The sequence below is a fragment of the Triticum dicoccoides genome, chromosome 5A (genome assembly GCF_002162155.2).
Source record: "Triticum dicoccoides isolate Atlit2015 ecotype Zavitan chromosome 5A, WEW_v2.0, whole genome shotgun sequence".
Classification (NCBI taxonomy): domain Eukaryota; kingdom Viridiplantae; phylum Streptophyta; class Magnoliopsida; order Poales; family Poaceae; genus Triticum; species Triticum dicoccoides.
Window position 1 is genome coordinate 680,878,111 of NC_041388.1, and position 9,003 is coordinate 680,887,113.

The window sequence follows — 9,003 nt, forward strand, 5'->3', positions numbered from 1 at the left end:
ACACTTCAGGTGCGGTACACAGCATAGCATACTGAAGAGCCTACGTCTTAAGCATAGGGGACGACCTTCGTCCTTTTTCTCTATTCTGCCGTGGTCGAGCTTTAAGTCTTAACTTCATACCTTACAACTCAGGCAAGAACTCCTTCTTTGACTGGTCCATCTTGAACACCTTCAAGATCATGTCAAGGTATGTACTCATTTGAAAGTATTATTAAGCATTTTGATCTATCCTTATAGATCTTGATGCTCAATGTTCAAGTAGCTTAATCCAGGCTTTCCATTGAAAAACACTTTCAAAATAACCCTATATGCTTTCCAGAAATTCTACGTCATTTCTGATCAAAAATATGTCAACAACATATACTCATCAGAAATTCTATAGTGCTCCCACTCACTTCTTTGGAAATACAAGTTTCTCATAAACTTTGTACAAACCCAAAATCTTTGATCATCTCATCAAAGTGTACATTCCAACTCCGAGATGCTCACTCCAGTCCTTAGAAGGATCGCTGGAGCTTTGCATACTTATTAGCATCTTTCAGGATTGACAAAAACTTTTCTGATTGTATCACATACAACCTTTCCTTACAAAAACTGGTAAGGAAACTTGTCTTGACATCCATCTGCCAGATTTCATAAATGCAGCCAATGCTAACATGAATCCGACGGACTTTAAGCATCGCTACGAGTGAGAAAATCTCATCGTAGTCAACTCCTTGAACTTGTCGGAAAACACTTCGCCACAAGTCGAGCTTCATAGATGGTGACATTACCATCCACGTCCGTCTTCTTCTTAAAAGATCCATTTATCTCAATGGATTGCCGATCATCGGGCAAGTCCATCAAAGTCCATGCTTTGTTCTGATATATGGATACTATCTCGGATTTCATGGCTTCTAACCATTTGTCGGAATTCGGGCCCACCATCGCTTCTCCATAGCTCGTAGGTTCATTGTTGTCTAGCAACATGACCTTCAAGACAGGATCACCTTACCACTCCAAAGTAGTACGTGTCCTTGTCGTCCTACGAGGTTTGGTAGTGACTTGATCCGAAGTTTCATGATCAATATCATAAGCTTCCACTTCAATTGGTGTAGGTGCCACAGGAACAACTTCCTGTGCCCTGCCACACACTAGTTGAAGAGACGGTTCAATAACCTCATCAAGTCTCCACCATCCTCCCACTCAACTCTTTCGAGAGAAACCTTTCCTCGAGAAAGGACCCGATTCAAGAAACAATCCATATTGCTTTTGGATCTGAATTAGGAGGTATACCCAACTGTTTTGGGTGTCCTATGAAGATGCATTTTATCCGCTTTGGGTTCGAGCTTAATCCTGAAACTTTTTCACATAAGCGTCGCAGCCCCAAACCTTTAAGAAACGACAACTTAGGTTTCTCTAAACCATAATTCATACGGTGTCATCTCAACGGAATTACGTGGTGCCCTATTTAAAGTGAATGTGGTTGTCTCTAATGCCTAACCCATGAACAATAGTGGTAATTCGATAAGAGACATCATGGTACGCACCATATCCAATAGGGTGCAACTATGATGTTCGGACACACCATCACACTATGGTGTTCCAGGCGGTATTAATTGCGAAACAATTTCCACAATGTCTTTAATTGTGTGCCAAAACTCGTAACTCAGATATTCATCTCTATGATCATATTATAGACATTTTATCCTCTTGTCACAATGATCTTCTACTTCACTCTGAAATTACTTGAACCATTCAATAATTCAGACTTGTGTTTCATCAAGTAAATATTCTCAACATCTACTCGAATCATCTGTGAAGTAAGAACATAATGATATTCACTGCATGCCTCAGCACTCATTCGACTGCACACATCAAAATGTGTTACTTCCAACAAGTTGCTATCTTGTTCCATCTTATTGAAACCGAGGCTTTTCAGTCATCTTGCCTATGTGGTATGATTTGCATATCTCAAGTGATTCAAAGTCAAGTGAGTCTGAACGGTCCATTTGCATGGAGTTTCTTCATGCATATACACCAATAGACATGGTTCGCATGTCTCAAACTTTTCAAAAACGAGTGAGTCCAAAGATCCATCAACATGGAGCTTCTTCATGCGTTTTATACCAATATGACTTACATAGCAGTGCCACAAGTAAGTGGTACTATCATTACTATCTTATATCTTTTGGCATGAAAATGTGTATCCCTACGATCAAGGTTCAATAAACCATTCCTATAGGTGCAAGAGCACTTATTCAGGTTTAATACTAATCTTGATGGTAGAGGGAGCGTGCGATGCTTGATCATATCAACCTTGGAAACACTTCCAACATATATCGTCAGCTCACCTTTAGCTAGTCTCCGTTTATTCCGTAGCTTTTATTTCGAGTTACTAACACTTAGCAACCGAACCGGTATCCAATACCCTGGTGCTACTAGGAGTACTAGTAAAGTACACATTAACATAATGTATATCCAATATACTTCTATCGACCTTGCCAGCCTTCTCATCTACCAAGTATCTAGGGTAGTGCTGCTCCAGTGGTTGTTCCCCTTATTACAGAAGCACTTAGTCTCGGGTTTGGGTTCAACCTCGGGTTTCTTCATTGGTGCAGCAGCTGAATTGCCGTTTCATGAAGTATCCCTTCTTGCCCTTGCCCTTCTTGAAACTAGTGGTCTCACTGACCATCAACGATTGATGCTCCTTCTTGATTTCTACTTTCGCGGTGTCAAACATTGCGAATATCTCAAGGACCATCATATATGTCCCTGATATATTATAGTTCATCACAAAGCTCTAGCAGCTTGGTGGTAATGACTTCGGAGAAACTATCACTATTTCATCTGGAAGATCAACTCCCACTTGATTCAAGTGATTGTTATACTCAGACAATCTGAGCACAAGCTCAACGATTGAGCTTTTCTCCCTTAGTTTGCAGGCTAAGAAAATCGTCGGAGGTCTTATACCTCTTGACATGGGCACGAGCCTGAAATCCCAATTTCAGCCCTCGAAACATATCATATGTTCCGCGACGTTTCGAAAACGTCTTTAGTGCCTCAACTCTAAACCGTTTAACTGAACTATCACGTAGTTATCAAAACGTGTATGTCTGATGTTCACAACATCCACAAACGACGTTTGGGGTTCAGCACACTGAGCGGTGCATTAAGGACATAAGCTTTCTACTGATCGCATAATCGCTACTATCAACTTTCAACTATATTTTCTCTAGGAACATATCTAAACAGTAGAACTATAGCGCGAGCTACGACATAATTTGCAAAAGGTCTTTTGACTATGTTCAGGATAATTAAGTTCATCTTATGAACTCCCACTTAGATAGACATCCCTCTGGTCATCTAAGTGATCACATGATCCGAGTCAACTAGGCCGTGTCCGATCATCACGTGAGACGGACTAGTTAACGTCGGTGAACATCTTCATGTTGATCGTATCTACTATACGACTCATGCTCGACCTTTCGGTCTCCGTGTTCCGAGGCCATGTCTGCACATGCTAGGCTCGTCAAGTTAACCCTAAGTGTTTTCGCTGTGTAAAACTGTCTTACACCCGTTGTATGTGAACGTAAGAATCCATCACACCCGATCATCACGTGGTGCTTAGAAGCGATGAACTGTAGCAACGGTGCACAGTTAGGGGAGAACACTTCTTGAAATTTGTAAGGGATCATCTTATTTACTACCGTCGTCCTAAGTAAACAAGATGAATAAACATGATAAACATCACATGCAATCAAATAGTGACATGATATGGCCAATATCATTTTGCTCCTTTTGATCTTCATCTTCGGGGCTCCATGATCATCATCGTCACCGGCATGACACCATGATCTCCATCATCATGATCTCCATCATCGTGTCTTCATGAAGTTGTCACGCCAACGACTACTTCTACTTCTATGGCTAACGCGTTTAGCAATAAAGTAAAGTAAGTTACATGGCGTTCTTCAATGACACGCAGGTCATACAAAAAATAAAGACAACTCCTATGGCTCCTGCCGGTTGTCATACTCATCGACATGCAAGTCGTGAATCCTATTACAAGAACATGATCAATCTCATACATCACATATCATTCATCACATTCTTCTTGGCCATATCACATCACATAGCATACCCTGCAAAAACAAGTTAGACGTCCTCTAATTGTTGTTGCATGTTTTACGTGGCTGCTATGGGTTTCTAGCAAGAACGTTTCTTACCTACGCAAGACCACAACGTGATATGCCAATTGCTATTTACCCTTCATAAGGACCCTTTTCATCGAATCCTTTCCGACTAAAGTGGGAGAGACTGGCACCCGCTAGCCACCTTATGCACCAAGTGCATGTCAATCGGTGGAACCTGTCTCACGTAAGAGTACGTGTAAGGTCGGTCCGGGCCGCTTCATCCCACAATACCGTCGAAACAAGATTGGACTAGTAACGGTAAGCATATTGAACAACATCAACGCCCACAACTACTTTGTGTTCTACTCGTGCAAAGAATCTACGCAATAGACCTAGCTCATGATGCCACTGTTGGGGAACGTAGCAGAAATTCAAAAATTTTCCTACGTAACACCAAGATCTATCTATGGAGAGACCAGCAACGAGTAGAAAGGGGAGTGCATCTACATACCCTTGTAGATCGCTAAGCGGAAGCGTTCAAGGGAACGGGGTTGATGGAGTCGTACTTGTCGTGATTCAGATCACCGATGATCCTAGTGCCGAACGGACGGCACCTCCGCGTTCAACACACGTACAGCTCAACGATGTCTCCCACGCCTTGATCCAGCAAGGAGAGAGGGAGAGGTTGAGGAAGACTCCATCCAGCAGCAGCACAACGACGTGGTGGTGATGGAGGAGCGTGGCAATCCTGCAGGGCTTCGCCAAGCACCTACGGGAGAGGAGGAGGTGTCACGGGAGGGAGGGAGGCGCCAAGGGCTCAGGTATCGATGCCCTCCCTCCCCTCCACTATATATAGGGGCAGGGGAGAAGGGGGAGGCGCAGCCTTGCCCCCTACTCCAAGAAAGGGGTGCGGCTAAGGAGGGGGGAGGAGTCCATCCTCCCCAAGGCACCTCGGAGGTGCCTTCCCCCTTTAGGACTCTCCCCTTTTTCCTTTATCTTGGCGCATGGGCCTCTAGGGGCTGGTGCCCTTGGCCCATGTAGGCCAAGGCGCACCCCCTACAGCCCATGTGGCCCCCCGGGGCAGGTGGCCCCACCCGGTGGGCCCCCGGGACCCTTCCGGTGGTCCCGGTACAATACCGATGACCCCGAAACTTGTCCCGATGGCCGAAACAGGACTTCCTATATATAAATCTTTACCTCCGGACCATTCCGGAACTCCTCGTGACGTCCGGGATCTCATCCGGGACTCCGAACAACATTCTGTAACCACATACAAACTTCCTTTATAACCCTAGCGTCATCGAACCTTAAGTGTGTAGACCCTACGGGTTCGGGAGACATGTAGTCATGACCGAGATGTTCTCCGGTCAATAACCAACAGCGGGATCTGGATACCCATGTTGGCTCCCACATGTTCCACGATGATCTCATCGGATGAACCACGATGTCAAGGACTCAATCAATCCCGTATACAATTCCCTTTGTCTAGCGGTATGGTACTTGCCCGAGATTCGATCGTCGATATACCGATACCTTGTTCAATCTCGTTACCGGCAAGTCTCTTTACTCGTTCCGTAACACATCATCCCGTGATCAACCCCTTGGTCACATTGTGCACATTATGATGATGTCCTACCGAGTGGGCCCAGAGATACCTCTCCGTTTACACGGAGTGACAAAATCCCAATCTCGATTCGTGCCAACCCAACAGACACTTTCAGAGATACTCGTAGTGTACCTTTATAGCCACCCAGTTACGTTGTGACGTTTGGCACACCCAAAGCACTCCTACGGTATCCGGGAGTTGCACAATCTCATGGTCTAAGGAAATGATACTTGACATTAGAAAAGCTTTAGCATACGAACTACATGATCTTGTGCTAGGCTTAGGATTGGGTCTTGTCCATCACATCATTCTCCTAATGATGTAATTCTGTTATCAACGACATCCAATGTCCATGGTCAGGAAACCGTAACCATCTATTGATTAACGAGCTAGTCAACTAGAGGCTTACTAGGGACATGGTGTTGTCTATGTATCCACACATGTATCTGAGTTTCCTATCAGTACAATTCTAGCATGGATAATAAACGATTATCATGAACAAGGAAATATAATAATAATCAATTTATTATTGCCTCTAGGGCATATTTCCAACAACAGACGCCGCTAGGGAGAAGTTGCCTCGTGAAGTACATCGGGGCGAGGATGTGAAGGAAAACTGTTTTTATTCGAAGCCTTGAAGGCAAATTTTGTGGAGATATATTGATTCAGGGAAGACGAAGAGGAACCATCGGGATAGGCTTCTGAATATGGGGGACGTCACTACTCCGGCAGGCCGCTCAAATGCCTCCTCAATTAATCTTATGGAACGTGTGGGATAGTGGGAATTAACTGAAAGTACATAGTGGATGGTGGCTTGAGGTCGCGACGCGCTGGTAAAAAACCATCGGGGGGAAATATGCCAGCAAGGATGCTATGTGAGCCTGGAGAAGAAACAAATAATGAAGAGATGAAATGACGTGGTTGACGCTGCCACATCTTCATACACAGAGGCCGCTAGGGAGAAGTCGCCTCGTGAAGTACATCGGGGCGAGGATGTGAAGGAAAACTGTTTTTATTCGAAGCCTTGAAGGCAAATTTTGTGAAGATATATTGATTCAGGGAAGATGAAGAGGAACCATCGGGATAGGCTTCTGAATATGGGCGATGTCACTACTCCGGCAGGCCGCTCAAATGCCTCCTCAATTAATCTTATGGAACGTGTGGGATAGTGGGAATTAACTGAAAGTACATAGTGGATGGTGGCTTGAGGTCACGACGCGCTGGTAAAAAACCATCGGGGGGAAATATGCCAGCAAGGATGCTATGTGAGCCTGGAGATGAAACAAACAATGAAGAGATGAACTGACATGGTTGACGCTGCCACATCTTCATACACAGATGTTGGGGAACGTAGCAGAAATTCAAAATTTTCCTACGTGTCACCAAGATCTATCTATGGAGAGACTAGCAACGAGGGGAAGGAGAGTGCATCTACATACCCTTGTAGATCGCTAAGCGGAAGCGTTCAAGTGAACGGGGTTGATGGAGTCGTACTCGTCGTGATTCAGATCACCGATGATCCTAGTGCCGAACGGACGGCACCTCCGCGTTCAACACACGTATAGCTCGACGATGTCTCCCACGCCTTGATCCAGCAAGGAGAGAGGGAGAGGTTGAGGAAGACTCCATCCAGCAGCAGCACAACGGCGTGGTGGTGATGGAGGAGCGTGGCAATCCTGCAGGGCTTCGCCAAGCACCTACGGGAGAGGAGGAGGTGTCACGGGAGGGAGGGAGGCGCCAAGGGCTCAGGTATGGATGCCCTCCCTCCCCTCCACTATATATAGGGGCAGGGGAGAGGGGGGAGGCGCAGCCTTGCCCCTTCCTCCAAGAAAGGGGTGCGGCCAAGAGGGGGGGAGGAGTCCATCCTCCCCAAGGCACCTCGGAGGTGCCTTCCCCCTTGAGGACTCTTCCCTCTAGGGTTCCCTAGGCGCATGGGCCTCTTGGGGCTGGTGCCCTTGGCCCATGTAGGCCAAGGTGCACCCCCTACAGCCCATGTGCCCCCCCGGGGCAGGTGGCCCCACCCGGTGGGCCCCCGGGACCCTTCCGGTGGTCCCGGTACAATACCGATGACCCCGAAACTTGTCCCGATGGCCGAAACAGGACTTCCTATATATAAATCTTTACCTCCGGACCATTCCGGAACTCCTCGTGACGTCCGGGATCTCATCCGGGACTCCGAACAACATTCGGTAACCACATACAAGCTTCCTTTATAACCCTAGCGTCATCGAACCTTAAGTGTGTAGACCCTACGGGTTCGGGAGACATGCAGACATGACCGAGACGTTCTCCGGTCAATAACCAACAGCGGGATCTGGATACCCATGTTGGCTCCCACATGTTCCACGATGATCTCATCGGATGAACCACGATGTCAAGGACTTAATCGATCCCGTATACAATTCCCTTTGTCTAGCGGTATTTTACTTGCCCGAGATTCGATCGTCGGTATACCGATACCTTGTTCAATCTCGTTACCGGCAAGTCACTTTACTCGTTCCGTAACACATCATCTCATGATCAACTCCTTGGTCACATTGCGCATATGATGATGTCCTACCGAGTGGGCCCAGAGATACCTCTCCGTTTACATGGAGTGACAAATCCCAGTCTCGATCCGCATAAAACAATAGATACTTTCGGAGATACCTGTAGTGTACCTTTATAGTCACCCAGTTACGTTGTGACGTTTGATACACCCAAGGCACTCCTACGGTATCCAGGAGTTACACGATCTCATGGTCAAAGGAAGAGATACTTGACATTGGCAAAGCTCTAGCAAACGAACTACACGATCTTTGTGCTAAGCTTAGGATTGGGTCTTGTCCATCACATCATTCTCCTAATGATGTGATCCCGTTATCAACGACATCCAATGTCCATAGCCAGGAAACCATGACTATCTGTTGATCACAACGAGCTAGTCAACTAGAGGCTCACTAGGGACATATTGTGGTCTATGTATTCACACGTGTATTACGATTTCCGGATAATACAGTTATAGCATGAATAAAAGACAATTATCATGAACAAGGAAATATAATAATACTTTTATTATTGCCTCTAGGGCATATTTCCAACATGGTGTTGATGTAGAAGCCCTCCATGATCGATGCCCCCTCCGGCGGAGCTCCGGAACAGGCCCTAAGATGGGATCTCATGAATATAGAAAGTTGCGGCGGTGGAATTAGGGTTTTGGCTCCGTATCTGATCGTTTGGGGGTACATAGGTATATATAGGAGGAAGGAGTACGTCGGTGGAGCAATAGGGGCCCCACGAGGA